This window comes from Macaca fascicularis, chromosome 6 (genome assembly GCF_037993035.2).
Source record: "Macaca fascicularis isolate 582-1 chromosome 6, T2T-MFA8v1.1".
NCBI classification, from domain to species: Eukaryota; Metazoa; Chordata; class Mammalia; order Primates; family Cercopithecidae; genus Macaca; species Macaca fascicularis.
Window position 1 is genome coordinate 78,951,367 of NC_088380.1, and position 26,747 is coordinate 78,978,113.

Consider the following 26,747-nt stretch of genomic DNA (forward strand, 5'->3'; position numbering starts at 1 on the left):
CTGCAGCCACCAAAGTTCTAAAGTGCAAATCAGATCATTTCACCATCCTGGTTTAACTTTTCCAGTGGCTTTCTGTGGTCTGCTGGAAAAATGTAAATTTCTTTAGTTCATCACTTAAGCATCCTCATGATCTAGCCCGTGCCTACCTTCCCTACCTTCTCACCCAATCTCTTTCTCTCTTCCTATATATCATGCTTATCACCAATGCTCCAACCACACTCAGTTCCATGTAGTTCTATTTTTATTTATTTTATGTTTCATAGAGGCAGGGGTTTCACTATGTTGTCCAGGGTGGTCTCAAACTCCTTGCCTCAAACAGTCCTCCCATTGGGGCCTCCCAAACTGCTGGGATTGCAGGTGTGAGCTACCTTACCCAGCCCATGTAGCTCTCTTGATACAACACTCCTTCACAACTCTGGGTCTTTGGATTGGTTATCCCCCTGACTAAAATGTCTTTTCTTTTGTCTGCTTGGCAGTTTTTCACCCATCCTTCAAGACTACTGAGCCAGCCATTTTTGACCTCCCTAGTCTAGTGTGAATGCCTGTCCTCTGTTTCTTCACGGGTCCTCATGAGTACCTTAACTTATTCCATCATTCCATCCCAGTGGGCTTTCCTGGGCCTGGCACAGTGCAGGTGCCCAGTGATCATTTGTTGAATGAAAGAATTTAAAATGAAGCACTGTAGAAAGGATGAAAAAAATGCTGGGTGAATTTGCCATTGGCTGAACAAGCACACCCAAAAGATTGCTACGTGCTGAGTAGGCTGAGTGACCACATCTGTACCAGAGCACCTTCACTGTCTTTATTTCTGCTCTGCTCAACATTTTCATCCCTTTAGGAGCTTGGGTTTGCTTGAATTGCAAACATAAGCAAAACCTACCTTGAGCTATTTCTTGTAGGTGCCTATATTAAAGAAAAACACAATGTAAGCTCAACCAATCAGAAGCAGCCAATGAACTTATATAACTAAGCTTTCCAACAAGATAGACCAAATAAAGCAACTGCATAACTGTAACCAATAAAATATCTTTTTTGCTTTACTTCTGTGCGTGTCCTCTAAAAGCCTCCCCGTTGTGTTCTCTTGGTGGATCTCCCCAACCACCTCTGGTTTGGAACTGCCTGACTTGCAAATTGTAGTTTGCTCAACTGAACTCTTTAAAATTTCATTGTGCCTCAGTTTATTTGTTAACAACAATATCCACCACAAACTTTGAGGATGAAATGAATTAATATACACAAAGTGCTTAGAATACTGCCTAGAACATAGTCCTATTTAAAAGCTTGTTATTAATATTCTGCCTCGGTCTTCACCTCTCTACTTGTTGGTTGGCTCTGCATATTTTGTGTTTAAGTTTTGTTTTATCCACAGCATCAGGCATAAAGCTTTAAAGGATGAATGAATCTTATAGAAGCACGTGGGAGATTGTTCAGGGTGGTAGTAAAGAGGATGGACTTTGGAGCCTGGCTGCCCAGGTTCCCACCCTGGCTGCCCCTCTGACCACTGAGTAACCTTCACCATACAGATGGAAGCCCTCTGTGCCTGTTTCCTTGTCTGTAAAATGACAGTAGTCCTGGGTCTGTAGTGATATTTACATGAGATCATTCATGTAAAGCTCCCAGCACAGAGGCTGGCAAATGGGAATGGCTCACTAAATGTGATTTCCTATTATTAAGCATTTTCCTTCCTTGGGAATTTGTATTTTAACATGAACTAAGTAGGGGGCCTATTTGAAGGCAAGCCAGCATTTTGGACCTATCCCAATAATCAGTCATCCTGTTTTTTTCATTCTATCTTGATTATCACATCAATCCTGTTTGTACTTGCACAAATAAAGTGGTTGGAATCTTGCCTGTTCACCAGAATGAGTGATAAGAATGACTTCTATTTCTGTCATTGGCTATATTTAACACAGGCCCTCTTGTTAACTCAGTTTAAAAAAAAAAAAGGCAACCAAATCATTTAGGTTCAAGGGGATGGGAACAATCCAGGGACTCAGAACAAATGTGGTTCTTCAGCAGCCCACTAATCGGGGTGGGTGAGACTCCCCAAAGGGCTGTGACTTCACAGCTAGGGGCCTCAGGCTAAAACTGTCCCTAATAGAAATCAAATAAAAATTCAGGGACTGCTTCAACAACCCAGCACTGGACTTCAGCCGAACTGACCATTCCTCAGGGAGGGCACCTTCATAGGGAGCAAGAACCATTTAGCAAAGAAGATAGGTGAGGTGGCCTGGATCCCGGCATCCTAAGAGCCCCAGGGAAATGGCCGGTGGAAGGAACCGAGTAGGGACCTCTCCCAAAGGCTTCTGTATCCTGGCTATGCCATATTTTTCCCTTGAAAGTTTATGTTGGAGGTGTTGTAAACATATTGTCCCTGCTTTTTAACCCAAGGTCAAATGTCCATTTCGTGTGATTACTTGCTACAAATGCTTCATTCTTAAATCTCACTCTTCACCAACTCCCATAGAATTACTGGTACCAAAAAACTCGTATGATAAGCTATCAGATATTCTAACATGTCTTCTTGCTTCCAGGTTAAGTTCCATGTACCTACCTGATTTATCGTGATCAAGGTGGTAGGGAGTTTTTGAGGATTTGGAGTCTTTCCTCTAATAATGTCAGCTAACACTTACTGAGCATTTACTATATATAAATATGTTCCTGCACGATCTCATGTAATTGCAGAGGAAGTGGGGTCAGGTACTATTCCTGACCCTATTTTCTTTTTTTTTTGAGACAGAGTCTCGCTCTGTCACCCAGGCTGGAGTGCAGTGGTGCGATCTTGGCTCACTGCAAGCTCCACCTCCCAGGTTCATGCCATTCTTCTGCCTCAGCCTCCTAAGTAGCTGGGACTACAGGCAGCCGCCACCACGCCTGGCTAGTTTTTTTGTATTTTTAGTAGAGACGGGGTTTCACTGTGTTAAGCAGGATGATCTCGATCTCCTGACCTCGTGATCCACCCGCCTCTGCCTCCCAAAGTGCTGGGATTACAGGCGTAAGCCACTGTGCTGGCCCCGACCCTATTTTCATATGGAAAACTGAGGAAGCAGAGTTAAAGTAACTTGCCCAAGGTTGTTTGAAACATTTTACACCAGGAGGGTCTGACCTGAGGGCTGAGCTTTTAAGTTGTGATGTGGACCACTCCCTTCCTTTCACCAGTCCCATGATAATATACAATGCATGCGTAGGACTGAGCCAAAAACAGAACTACAAGGGTATGGAACTTATGGTGATCATGCCCTTCCCTAGCTCTGGGAAAAAGCCTGAGGCACAACATCCCTCACCCTCACTATCATTCATTCTTGCAATCATTCATTCAACAAATATTCATAATTGAGGACATACTATGTGCCACATCCTCACCGAGGACACAGTGGCGATCAAAACCAAATGGGAACCCCTGCTCTTATGGGGCCTACGATTCCCATGAGACACCAACGCGAGGATGTAATTTACACTCACATAAACTTACAGCTGCAACAAGAGCTGTGAGGCAGGGGAACAAGATACTGTGAGAATATGGAATATGGAAAGGGGAAATTGCCTGATTAGGTCAGGGAAGCCTGTGACTCAGTGACAGAAGAGGAAAGAGGAGAGGAGAACATGTAATGGGGGATAAGAACAGCATGGGGGGAGGCCCTGTGAAGGAAAAGGAGCACTGCACATCCTGGGACTCAAAGTAGACAAGGGCTGGAGGAGGCCCAGCCATACTTACGACTTGTTCTTTATGGTGAAGGTAGTGGGAAGCCTTTGAACCACCAACTTTGGACTCCATTCCTGAGCAGTTGCTCGAGGCCAAACAGTGCCCCAATAGCCACCTTCTGTGTCTGTCTGCCACCTATGGAGTTATCAAGGAGGCAGATCTTCATAGCATCAGCATCCTTGAAGTGTGACTTTAGTCATGGTGATGGCCAGCTTGGGGTCAGAGAGAACCAGGCCCTGGCAGCTTCCTGCTCTGTCCCGAAAGCTGACTTCCTTTGGTCTGTTGAATCATGGCATTTCCAAGAAGATTAAATATCACAAGACAGAGATAGTAATTACACAATGTATTTGGGACAAAAATTACTCATACTTCTGTGCAAATAAGTCAGCTAATAATATTAAGAGTAATTTGGCTGGGTGCAATGGTTCATGTCTGTAATTCCAGCACTTTGAAAAGCCAAGGCTGGCAGATAGCTTGAGCCCAGGAGTTCAAGATCAGCCTGAGCAACAGAGCAAGACTACCGTTTCTACAAAAAAATTGTGAAAAATTAGCCAGGTGTGGCGCGTGCCTGTAGTCCCAGTTGCTTGGGGAGGTTGAGACGGGAAGATCACTTGAACTAAGGAGGTTGGGGCTGCAGTAAGCTGAGATCGCACCACTGCACTCCAGCCTGGGTGACAGAGCTAGACCCTGTTTCAAAAAAAAAAAAAAGAAAAGAAAAGAAAAAAATGAGTAATTTCACTGTACTGAATTAACAAAATTCCATAGATTGTACCCTGCTATCTCTGCCTTTTCTGCCTTATCTCACTGTAAATTATTTGCTTGAGAAATGTGTTTATGCATAGTTTTCTGGAACAAAGATGCCTGATGGCATTCCACAAGCATAAAAAAATAATGATTATGGTGACTCACTTCTTGCTCTTGTTACTTAAATATTATCCACTAAACTTTGCTAACAAGAAAGAGTTACTGTAAAATGACTTCTCTGCCTCACTGGATATAATTTTCTCTTCCAGTTTCAGATGCCATCTCCAGTGCTATTTAAGAGAGGTTTGCATGTGGATGTGAGAGAGATTATTTGCTTATTTATCTATTGCTTATTTACGCTTTTGTTTCAATCTTTCTAGTGACTCCAAGTCAGTGATTCAGATGTGAGCATGCACAGTCCCTTTACACAATGCTCCTTACAATGATGGAGAGTTGAACTCATCAACATAATTTTCAAAAGACTGATACTTTTTTTTTTTCAGAATCATAAATGCTTATATTTTGAAGATGGAGATGTTATCTAGAGGCTTCTAGATAATCCATTTAACTCTAAAGAAGAGTAACCAGAATAATCCTTTACTGAGGGAATTCCATTTATTGATTAAAAAGCTGATTGGAATTTGCAGGTAGGGGGAAATCCCAGTTTGTAGTCTATGTCAAGTGGGGCCAGTCCCAGGTGAAATTGGCCATTTCAGCCCATGACAAGCAAGAGAAAATGTCAGCTGGGGAGATCCTTGAGAGAAAGTGTGGAGGATGGTGAATTTTATGTGATAACTTGACTGAGCCATGGGATGGCCAGATATTTAGTGAAACAGTATTCTGAGTGTTTCTGTGAGGGTGTTTTTGAATGTGTTTAACATTTAAATCAATAGATAGCGTAAATGTGATTGTCCCCCAAATGTGATTGGGCCTCATTTAATCCACTAAAGGCCTAAATAGAACAAAAGGCTGATTCTTCACTGTTAAGAGGGAGTTCTTCCTACTTGACTGCCTTTGAGCTGGGGCATCATTTTTTTCCTTGCCTTTGGACTTGAACTGAAACATGAGCTCTTCCTGGGTCTTGAGCTTGCTGGCCTTCAGCCTGGAACTGTACCATCAGGTCTGCTGGGTCTCCAGCTTGCTGACTGCAGATCTTGGAACTTGTCGGCCTCCAAAATCACATAAGCGTATCCCTTGTAATTCTCGCTTTCCATACCAACACATAGACACACACACACAATACACACATCATTTTCTCCATTTCAGTATCAGTTGATGGGAGAGGAGACAAGAGGAATGGAGGTGTTCCACTTGGAAAGGCCAGGCTCTTGGTTAAGTGGGAGGTTGGAAGTCATCTAATCCAACCTGCCTGAGGCAGAAGGGCTCTCTATATCATGCTGTACATGTTCAAACATGCAGTTCTTTGGCTTCAGCCTGAATACCTCAGAACGGCATTGCTGTGTGATGGTATCAAGGGCTCTGGAATCTGACGGCTTGTGTTTCACCTTGCCTAAACTTCCTACTAACCATGGTCTTGGACACATCCTTACTTGACTCATTTCTAAAATGGGATAATAATACCGCTCATCTCAAGGCTTGCTAGGATGATGCCTTGAGAATACAGAAGAACATAGTCTAGTGGCCAGTATGTATTACAATAAATGTTAGCTATTATTAGTCCTGCCATTTCTAATCTAATCTTAATTTGGGATGTAAATGCCCAGATTCAGTAATTCCGTGATAGCTTTTCTTTTAAACTTGGTGGCAGCTGCAGATTTGATAACCATAGCTTCTATGTATTCTAAGGCCTTGCTATTCAAAATGTAGTCTGCAGACCAGCAGCATAGATAGCACCTGGGACCTGTTAGAAATGCAGAGCTCTGGACGGGCCTGGTGGCTCATGCCTTTAATCCCAGCCCTTTGGGAGGCAGAGGCAGGTGGATCACTTGAGGTCAGGAGTTCGAGATCAGCCTGACCAACATGGTAAAACCCCCACTCTACTGAAAGTACAAAAATTAGTCAGGTGTGTTGACACACGCTTGTAAACCCAGCTACTTGGATGGCTAAGGCAGGAGAATCACTTGAACTTGGGAGGCAGAAGTTGCAGTGAGCAGAGATTGCACCACTGCACTGCAGCCTGGGTAACAGAGTGAGACTTTGTCTCAAAAAAAAAAAAAAGAAAGAAAGAAAAGAAAAGAAATGCAGAGCTCAGGCTTCAGGTGATGATAAGTGTTAATGTTTGATCTAAGGCTCTGAACAAAGGTGACAAGGAACACCGGGCTAGTGATAGAGTTCTATGATAATACCCTGGAGACTCCTCCCAAGTTTAAAACACTGAGTAACATTCAACTTTAGCCAACATAATACAAAACAGATTTATGGGAGGATTCTAAATAGTAGAAAGGGTAGGATGAGGAAAGGGCAGGATCCCAGGCAGCAGTTGGAGCTCCTAGACTCTTCCAGCTCCTAGACTCTTCCATGTCACCGGCATTAGATGCCTCAACTCTGCCTGTCTTCTGTGTATTCTATTCAAATTCTGATGAGCCCAATCTGGGTCAATGTCTTCTACTCTTGGACACCCGGCCCTGACCAGGCTTGAATGCACAGCCAGGATGATGCTGAGTCAGAAGCCAGCCCAGTGTGTGTCCACTACAAAGACCATGTTTCAGAAAGATGCATGAGTCCAGGTTTTTTGCTCCAAACAGCCTTCGCAGATGTCCACTACTTGACTATGGTGGATCCTAAACAAAGTTAATACAATGTTGGGCATCTCAAACTTGCTTCAAGGAAAAAACGGAGAGGGGAGCCTGACTTAGAAAGGAGTAAGTTATTTTTGGAGGAGAACAGTATAGTTACCCTATGAAATCATTGAAAACAACTGCTAACATATTTGGAGTATGTGCTTAGCAGAGGCTTCATTGGAAAGTTTAATAACACAGAGATTCTTTGTTTGAGGGGGTGTTAGCTTCCTTTAAAAATACAATCTTTAGAGGAACAGGTAGCTCCTGGATCTGGAAAATGAAGCCTGAATTTCCCAGAGGGCCATAATTGCATAGTTGAGAACTGAGTTTAGAATTTGAACTATTGGTCATCTGAGGGAAAAGATAAGATTATCTCGTTACCCTTATCTGACCTGTTGTTTAATCTTTGACAAATATGAAGGGGTGGCCTGCCCCTCCACACCTGTGGGCGTTTCTCGTTAGGTGGAACGAGAGACTTCAGAAAAGAAATGAGACACAGTGACAAAGTATAGAGAAAGAAAAAGTGGGCCCAGGGGACCGGCGCTCAGCATACAGAGGACACGCGCCAGCACCCGTCTCTGAGTTCCCTTAGTATTTATTGATAATTATCTTTACCATCTTCAAGAAAAGGAAGTGGCAGGATAATAGGATCATTATAGGGAGAAAGTCAGCAGTAAGACATATGAATAAAGTGACCTGAATAAGTTTAAGTGACCTGAATAAGTTTAAGGAAAAGTGCTGTGTCTTGATATGCATATGTAAACATCTCCATAAACCTTTTTAGTGCATAAAGAGCAGCATTGCTCTAGACCCAGCAAGCTGCCTTCAGGTACTTGTTTAACAAAGCACACCCTGCACAGCCCAAAATCCTTTAAACCTTGAGTCAAGGACAAGGTTGGGGGTAGGGTCACAGATTAACAACATCTCAAATACAGAACAAAATGGAGTCTCTTATGTCTACTTCTTTCTATGTAGACACAGTAACAGGCTGATCTCTCTTTCTTTTCCCCACAAAATATATGCATGTTGCTAAAATCCCAACCACCTGGAACTGAGGTCAAGAAAAAGAGAGACACGTTTTTGCTCCAAGTCAGTCACTCCATTAATAGGAATATCATAGCCACATCTTTGAAAGTAATAACCCCACTGTTCTCTGGAGTGTGTTCATGTGGATGTGCTGCATTCTAAGGAGGGCGTTGAAAACTGGAGGGATTCCACGTAAAGAGCATCAGGGGGATGAAGAAAAGTTCTGGAAAACATGTTACACAAAGAACCATATGATATAGAACCAGAAACCAGGTGGCCACTTCAAGCCACCACAAACGTTTTCTTCTGCTCCTGAGGGCCAAACTAAGGCCATCAAGTGGAAATTATGGAGAGTAGGATTTTGGATGAATATAAACATCATTTAAAAATCTCTGACATAGAATTTGTTATGGAGAATATGGTTTGTGATTGGGGAAAATGCCTTGATAACTCTAATTTGTGTTGGAGAGATTGCTGGAGCAGGAATGTTGTCAGACTTTATAGGATTAGAGGAGGTTAGGGAAATTCCTATCAAGAGGCAAGGAGGGGAATTTGTTGTGTTCCTGAGAGAGAATAGTGAACAGAAAAGTAAGAGAGGGGAGAGGGAAGCTGGTAAGAAGTGGGAAGCTAGGAGAAGGGTCAGAGATGATGGAACGGGTTTGCAAAAACAGAAACATCTCTTCATTCTTCATTCATTCATTTATCAATCTATATTTTTGAGTATTCAGACCTCTGTGCTAGGTGCCATTGTAGTCACTGGGGATAGGACAGTGAATAAAGTAGATGAAATGCCTACTCTTGGGGTGGAGGGCACATTCTGGTGTAGAGACAGACAATACACTAGCACAAATAAGTATACAATGTGTCAACTCACAGTAGTCTTGTGAGGAAAAACAGAGCTGAGGAAAGCAATTGAGTGGCAGTTGGTCAGGGAAGGTCTTTCTGAAATGATGCTTGAGCGGGAAACTCGATGAGGTGAGGGGATAAGCCTGGGAAGTATCTGTGGGGAAAGCTTTTGGGGAAAAAATATTTAGTCTGGGTGACTTGAGCAGAACTTTAACATTCTATGAAATTGTTAGGATTTGAACCAATCTTATCTAGCTCTTGCAGGGGAAAGGGATTCCCACCTATATCTGATCAATAAAACTCGGAGTCTTCTCTCTAGAAGGTTCTTTGGTTGGTTGGTTATTTCAGAGATAGGGTTCCCCTCTGTTTCCCAGGCTGGAGGATTGGCTTGATCATAGCTCACCACATCCTGGGCCCAAGCGGTCTTCCTGCCTCAGCCTCCAGAGTAAGCTGGGACTACAGGTGCATGCCACCATGCCCAGCTACTTCTTAAAATGCTTTGTAGAGATGGGGTCTTTCTATGTTGCCCAGACTGGTCTCAAACTCCTGGCCTCAAGAAATCCTATGTCCTCAGCCTCCCAGAGTGCTGGGATTACAGGTGTGAGCCACCCCACCTGGCCTCTGTCTAGACAGTTCTTATGGGTGTATTGAACATCTATTGCCCAGAGGAGGGTTACTGCATTGGGTGAGAGGTTGAATTAAGTGATTCTTATGCCTGGCTTGGTATCAGAATCTCCTGGAAACTACTGTAAAATTATAGGTTTCTAGGCCTCACTCCAGAAATTCTGCATCAGAATCTCTGGAAAATGGGGATTAGGAATCTGTACTTTAAAACAAGTTTCCCCAGTGCTTCTGATGCAATTAGAATAGAGACTAGCATTTGGAAAGCACCAAATTAGTTGACTTTTGAGGTTTCCTTCAGCTCAGAGAGTTTTTGACGGCATGAAATGCAGCTTCTCCATGAAGTCAATTCTATCTTTCCAATTGGAGTTTTAAAAACTTCTTTTTAGCTGGGTGCGGTGGTTCACGCCTGTTATCCCAGCACTTTGGGAGACTGAGGTGGGTGGATCACCTGAGGTCAGCAGTTCAAGACCAGTTTGACCAACATGGTGAAACCCTGTCTTTACTAAAATACAAAAATTACCCAGACACGGTGGCACACGCCTGTAGTCCCAGTTACTTGGGAGGCTGAGGCAAAAACCCAGGAGGCAGAAGTTGCAGTGAGCTGAGATTGCACCAGTGCACTCCAGTCTTGGTGACAGATAAGACTCTATCTCAAAACAATACATAAATAAAAAATATGAAAACAAATTCTTTTTAGGTGTTAAAAGGAGCACAAGCTTACTGTTTAAAAAATTCAAATGATAAATATAGGCTACACATCCTAGAAATAACCATTATTAGTGTTTGGTGCATATTATTCTTGATTTTGCCATATATGTAGATTCCATATCTACATATACATATATACACATATATAATAACATTTTGTTGTTGTTTTTGGGACAGGGTCTCACTCTTTCACTCAGCTTGAGTGTACTGGTGTAATCGGTTTACTGCAGCCTTGAGCTCCTGGGTTCGAGTGATTCTCCCACCTCAGCTTCCCAAGTAGCTGGGACTACAGAATCAAGCAATCCTCCCGCTTCAGCCTCTCAAAGTGCTGGAATTATAGGTGTGAGCCACCATGCCTGGCCCATAATAAAATTTTGAATCTCTCAGTTTACAAAAATATGATCATAATTTACTGCAATTTGCTTTATACACTTGATAATACATCTTAAATATACTCCTAAATCAGTACATATAGAACAACTTGATTCTCTGTTTGTTTATTTCTTTTGAGATGGAGTTTTGCTTTTGTTGCCCAGGCTGGAGTGCAATGGCATGATCTCGGCTCACTTGCAACCTCTGCCTCCTGGGTTCAAGCAATTCTCCTGCCTCAGCCTCCCGAGTAGCTGGGATTACAGGCATGCGCCTCCACGCTGGTCTAATTTTGTATTTTTAGTAGAGACGGTGTTTCTCCATGTTGGTCAGGCTGGTTTTGAATCGTGACCTCAGGTGATTTGCCTGCCTCGGCTTCCCAAAGTGCTGGGATTACAGGCGTGAGCCACCACGCTCAGCCTGCGACTTGATTCTTATAATGACTGCCTAGTGCTTCATTTTATGTCTATATCATAATATAATGTACATTTGTTTCTATTTTTCTGCTACTACAGCCACTACAGCAATTAACATCATTGCAGTATATTTTCTTGGTATTCATTGTAAGTGAGTATTCAGCATAAATTCCTAGATTTGGAATTTTTCAAGTATTCCTGTAAGGTTCTACCAGTTTATATTCAGACCAACCATTTTATAGGAAGGTTCCTGTTTCCTCACCCTCTTACTCTTCACTGATATTATCTTTTAAATTTAAGATAATCAGTTACAGGCCGGGCGCGGTGGCTCAAGCCTGTAATCCCAGCACTTTGGGAGGCCGAGACGGGCGGATCACAAGGTCAGGAGATCGAGACCAGCCTGGCTAATACGGTGAAACCCCATCTCTACTAAAAAATACAAAAAACTAGCCGGGTGAGGTGGCGGGCGCCTGTAGTCCCAGCTACTCGGGAGGCTGAGGCAGGAGAATGGCGTAGACCCGGGAGGCGGAGCTTGCAGTGAGCTGAGATGCGGCCACTGCACTCCAGCCTGGGCGACAGAGCGAGACTCCGTCTCAAAAAAAAAAAAAAAAAAAAAAAGATAATCAGTTACGTAAAAATATCTTATTGTTTTAATTAGAATTTCTTTGGTTTTTGCTGAGAATGAGATCATTATGTTTATTGCACATTTGTTTTTCTTCTATAAATTATCTATGACCTTTGCCATCTTTCTATTAGATAGAAATTTCTTATTGATTTGTGTAGGCTTTTTATTTATATGGCTATTAATCCTCTACGTAGTTTCTCTAGAGTGTTATCTTTTTATTTTATTAAAATGTAAGGGTAGATAATACATTTTACAAGATTCAAAAGTCAAACCTATACCGAAAGGTAAACACACAGAAGTTGCATTTCCACCTCTGTCCCTCCACCTGTCCCTCCCTCTCCCTTACATGAAACCATTTTTCTGTGCTTCATTGTGTAGATATAAGCAAAAATGCCTGTATAGTCTTTCTCCCCTTTATTTTTAAAACATAAAATGTAGCACATGATAAAAAATCTGGAAGAAACCTAAGTATCCATCAAGAGATGAATGGATAAAGAAAATGTGGTACACATACACAATGGAGTACTGCCATAAAAAGGAATGAGATTCTGTCATTTGCAACAGTATGGATGGCACTGGAGGTCATTACGTTAAGAGAAATTAGCTAGGCACAGAAAGACAAACATCGCATGTTCTCACTTATTCGTGGGTGCTCAAATTTAAAATAATTGAGCTCATGAAGATAGAGAGTAGAATGATGGTTACCAGAACCTGGGAAGAATAGTGGGATGGTGGGGAACGGGGATGGTAAAAGGGGACAAATATACAATTAGATAGAATAAATACAATCTAGTATTTGATAGCACCATAGGGTGACCATAGTCAACAATAATTTATTTTAAATTTAAAAATAGATAAAAGAGTGTAATTGGATTGTTTGTACCAAAAAGAAAGGATAAATGCTTGAGGAGATGGATACCCCATTCACCCTGATGTGATTATTTTGCATTGTATGTCTGTATTAAAATATCTCATGTACTCCATAAATATATACACCTACTATGTACCCACAAAAATGAAAAAATTTTAAGAAACGCTGCAAATCTACCCAAAAAAGAGGGATAGGAAAAAGATCTAGAAAAAGATCTACAAAAAGATCTAGAATGTTTCAGGAACTCCTCTAAGAAAGTGCTTCTTGACCCACCCTCAACCCAGTTCTTCACTCCCGTAATACCCTGTGTATTCACTTATCCAATAAGTGGAATTACACTTACCATGTCCAATAGAAATTTTCTGTTTTCGGTACTCATAACATCACCCCATTCTTGTATTTATATTTTTTCATATATGTATATAAAATTGATGCATAAAGGTGTTTATCTTGGAGTGGGCAAGGTTTCAGGTGATTTCTACTTTATCAGGTATTTTCATATTGTTTAAATGTTTAAAAATTAAGAATACAAAATCTACAAACAAAAAATAAATTCACAAAAGAGAAACAAATGTTCTGATAATATTTTTTTCACTTAATATTGACTTAATATAAACTACTGATATCCAGGTAATTGCTCCATATCAGTCCATAGGGATCTTCTTCACTCTGTTTTCAGCTGCATGGTACTCGGGTGGATGCTGAGCACTTGGGTTGTTTACAATTATTTTATCATTATAAACAAAACAAATCAGTTTTTGCTTATTTCATTTTTTATCTGTGCAGTGGAGTGTATTTGTAGGATAGATTCCTGAGAAGTGAAATTGCTGGTCAGAAAGTTGTCACCTTTCCTTTTACTTTGTGATGATGCCTTTCATTATAAAGAAGTTTTCATTTTTTTGTGTTAATTTTTTCTACTTACTGTTTTTGGATTTTGCAGTGCCTTCTTCAGGAAGAAAGGCCTGCTTGGACTATAAATTATAAAGGCATCCTTTGCTGTTTTCTGCCAAAGCACACGCACACACACAATCTTCAATGTGTATGGATTTCCTATTGTCTGTAAGAGTCTAATTATCTTCTCCCATAAAGATATCCCGTAATACTTTAAGCCTTATTTGAGGAATTTATCACTTTCTTCCTCTTTCTGCCTGGAAAGATAAATTTGCATCAAATATTACCTCTCCTACTAGACAGTGAGCTCCTGGAGAGCAGATATTATGCCTTATTCATCTTCACATGCCTGATAGTCCCTACCACAATCCTGGCTCATGACAGATGTTAAATACTTCCTTCTACATTTCATAGAAAGTGTAGAATGCCGGCCAGCTTTCCAATTTTCAGTCATGATAGAATGATAGAAAATGAACTTATATTGCTATTAGAGACGATGAAATCTGTGTTGGGATAAACTTCTAAAACTCCAGTAATATGAGACTTCGGTGTGACAATAAACAAGAAAGGAATTCTTGCAGGTCCCTTCCAGTCTATGAAAACTCTGGGTGAAACAAGTTAGAAATGTGCCAAGGCAGGATTTATAATACTGGCAGTGGACCAATACACAGGTACACTGAGGGAATGTGTTTCTATGCCTTTACAAATTCACCTTATGGAGTCACGCCCAGACATTTGTTATTTGTGCCCCTCTACTTTTTATCTGAGAAAGTTTATTTATTCCACACATATTAGACTGGACTGTATGAAATGGCTTATACTTAATTTTTATCCACCAAAGCTGCGGTTTCATTAGGTTCCATCCAATATGTATTGAACTCTGTGTTTTAAGTAGTGTGTAAATGTAGCAAGTGGTGGAAGCTATTTTAGTGAAAACATAAACATGGTCCCTGTCCTAACAGAACTGAAAATTTACTGAGCAAGACAGACACTAAACAAGAAAGAAAACAAAATAGTATAATAATTAGGAATTTCTGGATTAGCGTGTTTTTCTTACACTTACATGAATAAAAATATGTTGAAGTTACTACATAAAGTTTAAATGAAAATGTGCTCTTTTGATTATGTTTTACTTCACTCTTAAGTATCTCTATATGTCTTCTAAGTATTTTTTTAATCTTATAAGCATTCAAATTGTTTTAAATATATATATAAAGTCAGTTCTACTGAGGCATAACTTATATGCATAAAAAATTCATTCCCTTTAGGTGCACAGTTCAATGCATTTTGACAAATGGGTGAAGTGTATAACCACATCAAAACATAGAACATTTCCATCACCCCCCAACATTTTCTCATGCCATTTGTAGTTGATTGTTGAACTGATTTTAACTGAACTGTTTGTTGGCAGGCTGGGCTCCTCCAGACCTCTGCCTCTTATTTTACCAAGAGCTTTGTCCTCCACGACTGAGGACAAAAGGTCTGGCATATAGTAAGGAAGTTGCTGGGATCTTCACTAGATATTCACCGTGGCTAGGAGATCTAGAGTTTATCTGAAGAAGCAGGTTGTTCAGATCAGCTGGGATCAACCAGCCTGCCTGGAGAACCTACAATGTACCAAACATCTCTGGGGACATTTGTTCTCAAGTAGAAAACTCAGACCACCTGTGTACATTCATCCTTTTAACTTACACCCACTCTCTTTAGTTTGTGCATTTTTCTTATCTTAGCTTTTCTGAATGCTTGAGCTTCCTCTGAAACTCTGAACTTTTTAGATCTGAAATTCATGGTCTCTGGAGGTCTGTGGAGGATGCTGCAAGCTTGCCCTTCATTTGAAGGGTCTGAAATTGGAGAAAAGGAAAGATAACTCTAGCATATAAAAACCTCAGCAGAAAGAGATTCAGGGATGTTTGCACTGATTCATGGGGAGAATTATAGTAAGGGAAAATCTTATGATTCAGTTGTGGATTCAGCAACTCTGCAGAGGTAGTGCTGAAACATTAGTTATAGCTTTATTTTCTTGCTAAGTATAATTGGATGAAGAATAAATATTGTCATGCAGTCCTAGTCCATGCCACCAACCTGCCAAAGAAACACCAGCCACTTTGGTTTTCAGGGTTTACAGCCACAATGCAGACTACTTATTCTGAGAAATGATATATACAAGTAAACCAAAGTAGCAAGAATGTCTAAACCAAATCTTACTAATATGTGCAGTACTAGATAACCAGTGAATCAAGACGTAATCCCCAAGCTTGATTCTTAGAATTACCTTCCGAGCTTGCTGAAAATACAGATTCTCTGGAGATTCTGATTGAGTCATCTGGCAAGGGGCCTGGAAAATTGCATTTTTGCCAAACTGCCCTGTTGGTTCTGATGCTGCTTATCTAGGGTCTACCCTTTGAGGGCATTGAATTTAAATGAGAGGCCTGAATTTCCAGGGTTCCGGGGGCAGGGGGTTCCATTTCCTAGCTGTGTAGGTTTGGCTTAGATATGTCATTGATCTGGGCCGCAGTGGCCTCATTTGGGAAATGGATCATGAGGTTTTTGAGGACAGAAGCATGGGTAAGAGGCATGTTTTTGAGTGATTAATCTGGTGGGTCTATATGGATGGGTTGAGGCCTGAGACACGGGAGAAGGAAGCTAATTAGAAGGTAGTTGCCACAGTGCAGGCAGAGCTGTGAGGATGGGGAGGAAAGGCAAGGAGGGACCAGAGGTGAGAGGTCACACAGAGTGGGAGTCACAGGATTTGGTGACTGGATATGGAGGGTGAGGAAGAAGAAGGGGGAAATGGGGCTTCACACCTGGGTGACTAGGTGAATGGAGGCTTCATTTAAAGAAATCAGAAAATCCAGAAGGGCAGACGGATCAAACACTTGATTGTCCCTATAGAGGTTCCTCCTTGATGGCACTGTGCTGCATTCGGGGATGTCCCCTCCTCTCTAAGAGGATAATATAAATGTGAATGACAGAGGCAGACAGCAGCTCTGGGGCCACTGACTCCTCCCATCACCTTTGGCAAATCATCTCACCTCCAGGAACTTAGTTTCCTCATTGGGAGCTAAAGTGGATGGACTAGAAAATCGATTCTTGTGGGATCTCCGGATGACCTTCAAGAATTTCATGAATTCCCTGAAGCCGTATGCAAGATTTTCATGAGTAGCCCTATCTAAAATTTTCTATGGAGAGGGCCTAGAGCTGATATCAAATTCTTAAAAGGAGTTAGTGACCCAAGAGGCGTCAATAATGATTGCAATAGATAACTTTTTTTAAAAAAACCTTATTATGCACCCCATTTTCCTAAAAATTTATCTTTTTTCTCTTTTTCCCTGTGTGTTCACCTCTTACTTAGCTCTTTAGGAATGCAACCATAACCTTTACCTTCTCTCCACCAGACACTCCTTACGAGCTTACCTAACTATACGTTAGTTTAGAAATTCTAAGAACCAAATGTTGAACCAAACCAGGCACCCTTCAGGATTCTCCCCCATCAGAAGATAGCCTCAAGGCAACAGCTAATTTACAACATAAATTCTGCTCCCAGGGGACTTTCCCAACCAGCTTGCCGGGGTCTGTGGTCAGTCTGCTACCTAGCTCTGCCTGCGATGGTGCCAGCCAGACTACCTATTAGATAAGACATCCAACAAGTCACTTCCTTGTCTCCTCCCCTCTGTGCCATCCATGCCAGGTTCTCCCTTAAAGCCTCTGCTTTCTGCCCTGAAAGTGGAAGCACACCCTTGAGGCGGGAGCCTGTAACTCTTCCCCTCAGCTAAACTCTGGAATAAAGGCACTCTCTAGCAGACCTCAATTCTTGTTAATTGGACTCTGTAAGCAGCAATCAACTGGACCTGCTTTTGGTTACAGGGTGAATTTCAACCACACAAAAGAAGAGGATAAATGAGAGTTATTCAGTTATTACCCAACTCTAATACTTGAAATGATCTCTTAAGTCCTTTTTAAAGTATATTTCATTGTATTCATTTATATGTTGGATTTTTTTTTTCATGTATCATCCCTAAGTGGATTTTACTCTTATAAAGGTAGGTGTTCGAAGAAGGAAATGGTAATATTCACAGGCCTCTATTTAAGGTACTCACTAGATGCTATCTCTCCCCTCTGTTAACCAAGTTGATGAATGTCCTTGCCTCTCTCTACAACACATGAGCTGCTCTTTTCCCACTTATTTAATTGTACACTTACCAGGAGTCAGTTATGTCTGTTTCCAAACCTGTTTGTGCCTGTTGTACCAAGTCTTAAAATTATGTAATTTCATTAAATATGTACCTAATATATTAAGAAGTTGGAGGTATGTGAACTTTAAAAAAATATCAACTTTATTCTTTCTCAAATGTGCTGCATTGAATTTTCCATCCTGCCATTGGGTGATCTCTCCAGCAGATCCCATAGCATTTCCATTCAATTTCAGATCTTAATAAATGGCCCCACTTTTAGTTGTTAAAAGGTGCCGCCCAGTTTAATATCAAAGCTTCACCTCTTCCTCCAAGTTGGGCCTGACTCAGGCTCAGAATCCCACGGGGGGCCTGGTTGTTTGTTTGTTAGCCCTTCATCTTACTCTTAATGCCTCCTCCCTCAGGCACTGCTGTGTCCAGATATTCAGGGATGAAAGTGGGCGGCGAAAGAGAAAGGAACATATGTGACCAGTGACTTTGTAATGTGGCACCAGTGCCCTTGAGTGGCACATGCCCTGAAGTTTGCTCTTTCTCTCGTGGGGCACTTTTGTGGGTCCTTCAGAATCCACCCACCATCGCTAACACTACATGGATCTTCCCCTTCACCATTACTCCATGCAGGAAATGCCCCTCTGGTTGGCTGTTATAACTGTCCTCTCCCCTCAGCGCTTTTTTTTTTTTTTTTTTGAGATAGAGTCTCACTCTTGTTGCCCAGGCTGAAGTGCAGTGATGCGATCTCAGCTCACTGCAACCTCCGCCTCCCAAGTTCAAGAGATTCTTCTGCCTCAGCCTCCCAAGTAGCTGGGATTACAGGCATGTGCCACCATACCCCGCTAATTTTGCATTTTTAGTAGAGATGAGGTTTCAACATGTTGGTCAGGCTGGTCTCGAGCTCCTGACCTCATGTGATCCACTGGCTTCGGCCTCCCAAAGTGCTGGGATTACAGGTGTGAGCCACCACATCAGCCATCCCCTGAGCTCTTAACTTCTGAGGAGTACATTGCCCTGGCAGGCAGATCTCTTGGACAGAGTCCTTTCAAAATGATCAAGTCCAGCTCTCTTCAGGGTCCACACTGGCCTGTGGGAAATACACATCCTTGCCCAACGTTGCTAGAAGCACAATGGTGTTCTTACTGTACTACCGTCTCCTCCTCTGCAGCCAGAGGAAGCCTCTTACCTTTAAACCCTTCCAGGTACAATCCAGCTTCTAGTCCTGGTGACCTTCAACTCTAAGGATCCACATTATGCTCTTCTGGCAATTCATGTAAAGATCTCCCTGACCCCAACTTCAAAGAAATTCCTTTTATCAGCCTTTTTCATTGCTCTTCCCTATCTCTTATGTGGCCTGGGAATTGGTGGCAAGATAAATAACGTTGGAAATTTTTGGTCATATTCCTTAGCAAGTTCTATAAGGATAATCTGGGTCCTCTCTTTAGAATGTGTGGGTGCTTAGTAAACTTTGTGCTTAGTCTGTGGGTATCAGTCAGAATTGAGATAATGGAGGCTGGACACCGTGACTCATGCCTGTAATCCCAGCACTTTGGGAGGCCAAGGCGGATCACCTGAGGTCAAGAGTTCGAGACAAACCTGGCCAACATGGCAAAACCCCATCTCTACTGAAAATACAAAAATTAGCTGGGCATGGTGGTGGGCACCTGTAATCCCAGCTACTCGGGAGGCTGGGGCAGGAGAATTGCTTAAACCCGGGAGGTGGTGGTTGCAGTAAGCCGAGATCGAGTCACTGCACTCCAGCCTGGATGACAGAGCGAGACTCTATCTCAAAAAAAAAAAAAAAAAAAAAATTGAGATGATGGAAACGTTCCATTTTAACATCCACCTTAGAAATATCACTTAATTGGGAAAAATGGGAGTGTGAAAGGGAGTTATTTTTATGGAAGCTAAGTCAATTGTTTAAGAAGAACAAAAACAAATTCAACAACAACAACAAAAAACCCGTATCAAAATAATTAAAAAGATTCCATAGAATTAGGTGTAGAACTATAGATTTGGGGGATGGTAGAAACACTTTACTCCTTAGAGCGTTTAAGATTCTCTAAGTTCCTGCTTCTCTTTAAGGAAGTTAAAATGGTGTCCACTTAGAGAATGCAAGACTACAAATATCAGCCTCATACTCAAAGAAAGTGATGAATGAATGTAGTCTGATTTGTTAGAAGTTAAAAGGAATATTTAAGGTAAATATCATTAATATGTAATGTATTTTTTTGTGGTTCCCTGCTTTAACTGACTTTTAAAATTATCAAACAACCACCGATTTTAATAGAGGTAGCTAAGAAGTTTGCAGAGAATACGGTTTTCCCTTCACTATCCATCCTTCTCTTCTTCCATATTAACAGAGTTCCAACTTTTAGCTGGACTGTAGTCCCCCAGAATAAAAGTATTGCATGGTCCCTTGCAACTCGGCATAACCATGTGACTAAATCCCGGTCAATACATGTATCTTGAAATATCTTTTGGCAACTTCTGAGAAGGCTCTTCAAGCAACAGCTACTACAATGTGCACTTTGCTCATTTCTTCTTTGCCTGTCTTATACCCTACCACCTGGAATGCAGATATGACAGCTGGAGCTCTAACTACCAATTTTTTTCTTTCTTTCTTTCTTTCTTTCTTTTTTCTTTTTTTTTTTTTTTTTTTTTGCCATAAGGAAAAGGACTAAACCCAGAAGATGGTGAGACTCTGGGTTGGAAGGAATTTGAGTGTCTGAGGGCTTCATGGAACCAAACTGCCAGAACAGTATGTGAATAAATATTTGCCTTCTTTAAACTGCTTTTATTTTAGATCTTTGTGATTCAGTCAACCTAATCAAAACCTATCTAGAGGCCTTGGACCTTAGTTATTTTTTTCTGAACTGAAATGCAACCTGCCCTACATATTCTATTAAGAAACTTATAAAGAACTAGTGTCTCTGTAGATTTTATCACAATCCTCAGGAGCTTTATATAGAGGGGACACCTGAATTAGAATCATCCTCAGCCCTTTTAGACTCAAAGATTCTACAGTGCACTATATTACTTGAAGAATATTCTTTTAATAAAAATTTATCAGAAAGGCAATGCCCTGCCCTGAGACAATTCTAATAAAGTCAATGAGTTGATTTAGTGTTTATGGTAACTATTTCTATGTTCTGCCATTTCATCAGGCCATATTGATTTATTTTCCCTTGTCTAACTTGAGAGCTGGCAACACACTTTCAGAGCCAGGACCAGCATGTTAACACATAGTTCCTTGACAACAGAAGTGCCACATTCCTTTAGTTCTGAGATTCCTTCAATTGAAGATACATTATTGGTTTCATAACAACTTTTTGAGAAAAAAGAAAACTATATTAAATGAACCTTTTTGTCTTAGTAAATGTCAATAGTATATGCACACAAACACACAAATTCAAATTTTTTTTCTTTTGTAGTATAAACAAGGTTTGAGTTTAAATCTATTCACATTCAGTCTAAAGATTTCTTTGAATCACTTTTTGTTCCACAAAACACCAGCTCCCTGATTTGCTTAACCAGTTCTTGTGCTTCTGGGGTCTTTTGCACCTGTGCTACCAGTACTATGGATGGTTAATGCTCTATACTTCTATTTAATCGTATTCAGTAAAATTCTTTTTATCCCTGTCCCTGTTTTTAGAGACAATAAAATATTTTGGAGAAAATACAATTGGGCTCTACAGGCCTGACTATTGTTTTGAAAGCCAACTGATGAAATTCTGGGACGTGGCTTTTAAAATGCAACATCTCATAATGAACAAAAAGAGGCTCATAAAAAGATGAAGGTGTCTCTCTCCCCTGAAGCTTCAGTGGGAGAGGATCATCTATGTCATAGATCAGTTAACAGAATCAGTATTGATAAGGAATTAGAATGTAAAACCTTGCAAGAACCCTTATTCTTGTTGTCCTGTGCAACATGAAGACTTGTATGAAGGTGTATAATTGTAATTGGACCTTGAAGGCATGATTTGAATAAAGGAATCTTGTAAGACTCTAAAGACTTTAGAAAGGTTTGCCATGTCCTGTAAAAAAATAATCTCCAAAGGAAACCTGCAAGTCTGATTGTTTGTTGTTATGGTTTGAATGTCTCTGTCCCTCGAAAATTCACATACTGAAACCTAACCACAAAATGATGGTATTAAATGTGGAGCCTTTGGCAGGTAATTAGGTCATGGGTGCTCTCCACTCAAGAATGACATTAGTGTCCTTATGAAAGGGCTGGGGGGAGTTTGACCCTTTTTTCTCTTTCTGCCATATGAAGACACAGCAGCAGGGTGGCACCCATGAAGCACAGAGAAGCCCTTACCAGACACTGAATCTGCTGGTGCCTTGATCTTGGACTTCCCAGCCTCTAGAACTGTGAGAAATAAATTTCTATAGTTTATAAATTACCCAGTTTAAGGTATTTTGTTATAGCAGCAGGAACAGACTGAGATAACTGTCTTAATAATTTGCTACCTTGGTACTAATATATTGACATCTGTGTCCTTACCTGTATACTTGTAAGATTGGTGTCAAGTCAGAAAAGCATTATTAGCACTTTTCTATCACATGCATGATAGAAATACCAAATGCTATGACTCATTTTAACAATGAGATTGAGATTCTTACTTCTTTTAAATTTATATCATAATTTCAAGGCACATTTTAAAAAATCAGGTTTCTGTATATCCTGGTAAGATTTTTTTTCTTCTTTAACATATGTTGTGAGACTGAATCTGATTTCAGAAGTGCAGATATTTTCAGAAATGTAGATTTTAAAATAAATCTTAAGGAAAACTTGGCATTTAAACAAATGTAATTCTTGGCATTGTATTTCTGTGTGTCAGTGGATATTAAATTGTCAGAGTTATGTTTCTGTAATCTTGAGGCCATTCTTAACAGGGTATAAGGCTGAGAAGAAATTACACTATGCATCCCCTTCTCCCTATCCCCTAATATTTTGTTCTGGGGAAATCTGTTTAAAATAATTATCAAGAGCAACTTAAAAGGTAAATTAAAGTGTAGAGTTAGAAAGAGACAACCAGCATTCTGAATGGTGTGTGTGTAAGATACAGGAAGCCTTGATGCTTCCTGGCCATCAGTCAGGTGACCCAGGGCATAAGGAATATTCTGTGTTAACTTTATGTCGACACCTTGGGTCTTTCAGAACACCATCTGCCTTCTTCTCTAGTTTGTTGGCTTCTCAAATCCTTGCAAAGCACTGGGCATACGATCTCCTAAGCAGTTTGGAACCCCAAAAGATTCATTTTGCTCCGCCTGAGGGCAGTGTTTCTACCTTTACGGTTCAGCTATCTCTGTATTATTTACTTAATATTTTTATAAGGCCTTGCTCTGTTTCCTTAAATGTATTTACTTTAAAAGGACACTTTATATTATGATCTTAAGTGGAAAAACTAGTGTCAGACAAAATTCCAACAAATTTTGTTATAGATTGAATTTGGCTTTTGTTTGTAATTCATGAATGGAATCAGAGTCCCCCATTCCCACTGCCACCCCCATCCCGGGCAATGGCAGAATGGTGGGGACAAGAAAACAGAACAAGAAAAAAAGGTGATTGGTCAACTTCCGGTTACTTTTTTGGTAAGGGTTAAACAGAGGGGACTTCCTTATTATGCAACTCAGGTAGACTGGAATCTCTCCTGCTTTCAGCAAAAATAGGGCCGTGGAGATGTATCTATTTCCTTCAAGTTTCAGTTTGATTACATGGCATTTAGCATGAGTGACTTCATTTTGGTTTGGACTGGTCTGTTGGGTCCTAGTGCTAGAGCTCAGCCTAAAAAATGGCCTCCCATAATTTTTGTTTAACACTAGTATCACACTATAAATGGAAGGCAACTTTAGGCCAGAGATGGGCTCACATCAGAAAAATCCAGAATTCAATCATGTGCCCTGATTTAAAACCACCAATGTCGTTTGAAAGCCTTTCTGGGCTGACAAAGTTTTGTGTGATTGATCTCTGACACCACTCTCTCTAGAGCTTCACCCCCTACAGTGCAGGCCTATTGACCTTCTTCTAGGCCCTAGACTTGCCAAGCTCACTCTTCCTCTGTATTTGATGTGACCAGCTTTTTCTTGTCATTCCAATTTCTGCTTAAATGTCGCCTCCTGAAGTAGTTGCTGTTGGTGTCCTGCCCAGAAGCTTAGGTACTTTTACTAGCTCTGTTGGACCACTCCCTTTCCCCCCAAATCCTCCATGTCACCAACAGCATACTTTACATATTTTGTTTAAAAAATATTTGTTGAATAGAGGGGAAAACATAGATAAATGGCTAGATTGACACATTTGAAGGATTATAATGAATTGATTTGAATAATTGATAAGATAGAAAACTTGTTAATTATTATCTGCTAAACACAATAGTTTTCAGAGTAACAGAGGATTAGCTAAGAGAATAAAATGAATACAGGATGATTTACAGAGGAATTCTCAAGACTGGGCATCATAACCAGAGGTGTCCCGAGTGAGTCAGCAGAGAGCAGGAGGAACACTCTGCACATCTGGGGACTACCATCGGGACCACTAAAGACAAATGTATTTGCTGTTAGTTTCGATTAGGCAGACTCATAAAATACTACAGCTTGGCGTGCCACGCAGGCTGAGCCTTGAGATGACACAAAGCACGATGCCTGCATCGGGTTATCATATTTGGCAGATTGGAAAATGGCTGTCTATGCCACCTGAAGGCCAATGTGACTGTTTTAGATGATAAAACTCTCACAATCTCTGACCCTTATACAGCATGATTTCTGATTCCCTAGACTGATCAGAGCCTTCTAGTGTCAAAGGGATGTGAATTATTTGACTGCATGTCTTCCTGTCTGCCCTCCTCACAGCTCATTGAATGAGGTAAATGCTTAGCAGGCATATTCCCACTGATAAAACTGCATGCATACTTATTATTCACTTTCTTGTTCAGACACAAATGCACAGTCTTAATCATAATAGGAGATAAGCTCCAAGAGTTGCAGCAATAATCTGACTGATTTTGCTTTTCTGCTTGCTTTTTCTCAGAAGACACGTTACTGCGATGCAAGGTGTGAAAGTTGCTGATGTTTACAGGAAACCGATTGGAACAAGATATCAACACAGACTGAGGTACCGTGTTGTAGGGAGCCTGCCACTGCTTCCCAGGCCTCCCTGCCACCAGTAGCCCATTGGTGGCCTGCCCATTTGGGGTTTTGGCTGGTACCAAATGTGCAACTGCTCACTGTATCACACTTACAGCACTTACAAAGAAACTCTGACGCTGTAAGTGCCAAGGCAGGGAAGGGGAGGGAGGTGGGATTGGAGGATTTTGCTCACTTCTACATAGCCTCCATTAGCATCCCCCAAAGCTGACTGAAATAAACATTCAATCTAAAGAAAGACTTATTTCTTGATATGCAAATGAAGCTAAAAATAAGTCCCTTTCAAACCTCTTTTAGCCACAAGATGCCCCTGAACCCCTTCTGGAAAGACATTCTGAACTCAGGGACAACTTGGTATAAATTCGTCTTTAAGACAAGACTTGTGAATTAAAGTAGTATGTTCAATATCACTATATTTACCAATATCTGTTCCTTCTCCTATCCTAGGCATATGGAAGACTGTACTTCTCAGTTTCTTTGCAGTTGGATAGGGCCATGTAACTAGTTATCGTGGCCAGTGTAATGACACACATCATTTCCAGGTGAGACAGTGTGATTCTCCCAACTCTTTCTTCCCCATCATAGGCAACCACAGACAAGACTGTATGCTGAGATGGAAGACCCAAAAGATTGAAGCAGCCTGGATAACTCGGGTACCACACAGAGGACAACTGCCCTAGAGAGTTGCCTTGACCCACAAAAGACATTGCATGAGATGGAAATAAACTTTTATTGTGTCAAACCTTTGAGATTTGGGGCTTGTTACTGCAGCATGACTTAGCCCATTCTTACTAATATAAGAAATGCCCAATGGAGTGCCTGTCAATTCTTCTTAGATCTCATCCTACCTCTCTTCCAGCCAGACACTATCTTACAAGCTAGTCCTCTCTCCTCTAATACTCTTCCACAGCCAACCCATCTTTAGACTTTCTAATCATCTAAACCTTAGGAGAGGTTTGGGTACAGACTCAGGAAGGTTTCTCAAGCCACATTTGCCTGAGCAGTTCATTCTTCTGAGAATTTATCCAATTGTTTCATGAAACAAATAAAGTCTCATGGAGAATTAGTCTCAGTCCAGGGAAGAGAGAATATTTGACTGTCTTCACATAATGTATTTTTACATGACTAAATTAAAAAGCAGGTCGTTTGTCTTTACTAGGTGAAGATAAGAACTACTTTCCCCTTTTCCTGACACCTCTAAAGTTAATCTTAGGACTTAAAATGTTGGCGTAAAAATAATTGCTTTTTCCTCTACTGTAAAGTTAACACCTAAGTGCCTAGAGACTCTGCCAGTGACCCAAACTTAAACTTCAACCATTTGCACAAAATGATCCTTCCCTGGCCAAAGAAAATGCCCCTTTGCGTCTAGAAGTTAGGCTTGCAGTTTTTGAACTGCTCCATCAATCTACATGAAACTTCACACTTCTCGGCCACAACTGCTAGGAAGAATGCTAGAAACAACTGGATCTTTATTTTCTCCAATCACCTCTGAGTGAACTAGGCAGAATCAATAAAGCAATGGACCCTTAGATGTGCTCTACTGAGTTGACCTTTAAAGTTAGTGGAGTAGAATTCACTTGGATTCCAAGTCCACTTGCTCTTTTAACTTTATTATTATTTTATTTTATTTTATTTTTTTTTTGAGACGGAGTCTTGCTCTGTCACCCAGGCTGGAGTGCAGTGGCACAATCTCGGCTCACTGCAAGTTCCACCTCCCGGGTTTACGCCATTCTCCTGCCTCAGCCTCCTGAGTAGCTGGGACTACAGGTGCCTGCCACCACACCCACCCGGCTAATGTTTTTGTATTTTTAGTAGAGACAGGGTTTCACTGTGTTAGCCAGGATGGTCTCGATCTC

General features: G+C 41.0%; 1 long non-coding RNA gene across 10 annotated transcripts in view; it reads left to right on the plus strand.

The window, feature by feature from the left end:
* The window catches only part of LOC123573984 (uncharacterized), a 123,470-nt gene extending 97,837 nt beyond the window's left edge, over positions 1-25,633 (plus strand). For 3 of the 10 annotated variants that reach the window (XR_010587410.2, XR_010587411.1, XR_006698751.3), the window contains exons 2-5: positions 20,418-20,506; positions 22,022-22,119; positions 24,776-24,859; positions 25,477-25,633. This is a non-coding gene — a long non-coding RNA (uncharacterized lncRNA). Of the gene's footprint in view, positions 1-20,417; positions 20,507-22,021; positions 22,120-23,874; positions 23,908-24,522; positions 24,611-24,775; positions 24,860-25,476 lie in introns of those variants that run through there. The other 7 variants (XR_012413741.1, XR_012413742.1, XR_012413740.1 and 4 more) reach the window with 4 other exon arrangements.
* Positions 25,634-26,747: the final 1,114 nt, after the last annotated feature.